This window comes from Neofelis nebulosa, chromosome 13 (genome assembly GCF_028018385.1).
Source record: "Neofelis nebulosa isolate mNeoNeb1 chromosome 13, mNeoNeb1.pri, whole genome shotgun sequence".
Taxonomy (NCBI): domain Eukaryota; kingdom Metazoa; phylum Chordata; class Mammalia; order Carnivora; family Felidae; genus Neofelis; species Neofelis nebulosa.
The window spans coordinates 85748490-85751693 of record NC_080794.1 but is presented as its reverse complement, the minus strand read 5'-3'; the positions used below and the strand labels follow the sequence as shown (position 1 = coordinate 85751693).

The window sequence follows — 3204 nt, the reverse complement described above, 5'->3', positions numbered from 1 at the left end:
TCAGCCATTTTGAGCTCCTTCTATTACCTCCTAAACTGGGGAAATGGGTTTCGCTACCGTATTTGTATTTGAGATTTTGATCTAAAATGCATTCTCTAACTCAAATTTGGCCAAGTGTTCCTAGGACAGAAATATGCAGAAATTCTTATCTAGAAGTACTGCTGAGCCAGGGGATCAGAAGATAAGAAAAGAGTAAGTACGTCCGAGCGTAGGAAATCAAAATACAGTCAGGCACCTACTTGGCCAAGTGCCTTCTACCAGTTCAACACTCGAATCTTCCTGGCTACTTGCATAGTATTATTAAGGTAGAAGAAATTGTTCGACATGACTGGGTTTTAGGAAAATACGTGAGAGTCATTCAGGCAAAAAAATCAGTTTGAAATAGATGAAATTTTCCATCTCAGTGGCTTCTACCAGAAGGGAATGTTTCTGGGAATACAGTGTTTTTAATCTTGTTTTGAAATAAATAATGTACAAATCACACAATTGTAAAGGCACTTCAATTTTATTTTCCTTTAGTTCTTGAGGTTTTGGAATTGCTGTGTGCAGTTCCAAGTAAAAACTCTTAGATAAAACTTGCATGCCGAAAACCACCGTCACAAATGTGCAAGTACAACTATAAATTTATACAACACTCAAGCTGTTTGTAGTTTGCAAAATTTGCTAATAAAATGCAGAAGTAGGGTTTCCATTTAACATTCTCTGGCACAGGCACTGCATGTATATCTTGGGTGAAGGCAAGAGATGGAAAATTCCATGCATAGAGACTCTTCTGTGGTTGTGACAGTTTGCTAATATCTTAATGAGTGAATTATGATAATTATGAAAATCTTAGCTTTACATTATTTGTGAAGAGCGTCTGTGTGTGTGTGTGTGTGTGTGAGAGAGAGAGAGAGAGAGAGAGAGCCTTCCCAGGCAAATACAGCATTCTGATTCAGCAGCATTCAACGAGGAACATTTCATGGGCTAATAATACAAAATGGATCTTAAGCTGCTGCATATTAATCAAACTCATTAAAGTACATTCATTAATTTGTGTGTATAACAGCCAAACTGGGAATGTGGAATTTGCTGATTTTGCACAAAATACATGCATTAATGAACGCTAAAACTTCAACATGAGTAATAGCTTTAACAATATTTTTATAAAGCAAAATTCTAAGTATTGTAAATATCTAATTGTTAATTATTTTCTTTTTAATAGTTCCACTTTTGTTTCCTTTTGTTATTTAGCTTTAAGTGGAAAAATAAATATAGAAGAGGAAAACAATTAAGAAATAAAGGGTAACTCCAAAAGACTTAAAAAAAACATACAACATTAATATTAAATTTCCTACCTCTCCTTCAAATCGATTTTAAGAAAAAAGGTTCAGGGGACCTTAGACATGGTCACACTTATGTGTACAAAGAAACATGAATTTGAAGTTAAATTAGGAAAGGGTCTTTAATTTCCTCTATGGGAGTGGAGGCTGGGAGGGCGAGGCAAAGGAAAACAGCATTGGAGGGTGTATACCACTAATGGCAAATTGTTACATTTCTTCGTAGGTCAGGGGATTTAAGAGTTGTGCTAACAGTGGAAGACTAGTGTCCCTTTGGCAGCACATGTCTGGAATGATACAGAGATTAGCACGCCCCCTGCGCAAGGATGATAGGCAAACTCGCGAACTGTTTCCTAGCAAAAAAAAAATAATAATAAAAAAGGTTATTATGTGATGGACGTTCATTAAGTTGACTGTGGTGGTCATTTCAAAATGTATACATATCATGTCGTACACTTTAAAGATATAAACTTTTAGGGGCGCCTGGGTGGCTCAGTCGGTTAAGCGTCCGACTTCAACTCAGGTCACGATCTCGCAGTCTGTGAGTTAGAGCCCCGCGTCAGACTCTGGGCTGATGGCTCGGAGCCTGGAGCCTGTTTCGGATTCTGTGTCTCCCTCTCTCTCTGCCCCTCCCCCGTTCATGCTCTGTCTCTCTCTGTCTCAAAAAAAATAATAAACGTTAAAAAAAATAAAGATATAAACTTTTATTTGTCAATTACCTGTCAGTTTGTCAAAAAAGAAAAAAAAATCAATAACTCCCTATGTACCATATGACGTTTTACCCTGGGTGCTAATTGCTCTGAAGGTGAGGTTCCTTTCCTCACCTTGAATAACATCCAGCACAGTGCCTGGCAATATTTCATATTTACTATCTATCGAAGTTTTAAAAACTATGTAGGTGTCCTCAGGACAAGACTTCTCAGACCCCTTGATCTGCTCCTGTACACCGTAAGGCTCTGAGCCAAGGGAACCAGAAGCATCTTACAAATAGTTCAATACCTGCAAACTAGTTCAAACATTCATACCTCACAACACACGGGAGTTCTGGAGAATGCCGACAGTAGGGCCGTGTTCCCAAGGAAGTCAGTAATTGGCAGATAGCTCCTAATTAATGAGAACGCTCAACAGAAATTGATATCTATGAAGACATTAATATACTACGTTTAAAATAACTATGGTACAAAGCAAAATATGGCAAGAGTTGTAAGAGAGGTGGAAACATCACATCCACCGACTTCAGAAGAGTCAGTGCAGGGAAACATTGGCGAGGCTTTGGGTCAGAGGCAGCAATGCCGATCTGGAAGCCTGTGGAGGGCGGGATCCTTCAGTTCGTCCTCCTTCTGCCTCGGCTGTGTGCTCCGTGGCTAACAGGTGTTTGGTGCGGGACATTCGAAGTGGGGAAAGTCAGTTAAACAGAGAAAGGAAGGCGGGAATCTGTACTCTGTGCTGGGTAAGCGAAAACAGCTGGGCCAGAAGAGCCCGACCCAAAGGACGAAGGGTGTTCCGTGGAACCCCAGCCCGGTGTGATGTGGGGTGGGAAAATTTCACTGGTGTGAAATTGCTATCCTTGGTTCCAGACGCATCGGCCTTTCCTCTGAATTAGGAGGTATCTGCCGATTTTCTGACTTGCTTAACAACATTGCTGTACACTGGCATTCTCCAGAACTCCCGTGTTCTGTGAGGTACGAAAGGGTAGGGGGAAAGTCCTTTATTGAGCTGTTTGGGAAATGCTTCTGACTTTCTTGTGCTCTCAGCTTTACCATGTACATGAATGTATCGAGGGGTCTGAGAAGTCTTATCCTGAAGACACCCGTATACATTTGTAAACCTAGTACCTCCTCGAGTGACTTCAGCGCAGGACCAATTTTCCCATGCCATCTATTAA

The 3204-nt window shown here is 40.4% G+C and overlaps 1 pseudogene; it reads left to right on the top strand.

The window, feature by feature from the left end:
• The first annotated feature begins 1584 nt into the window (after positions 1–1584).
• Positions 1585–1680, top strand: LOC131493751 (U6 spliceosomal RNA; annotated as a pseudogene).
• Positions 1681–3204: the final 1524 nt, after the last annotated feature.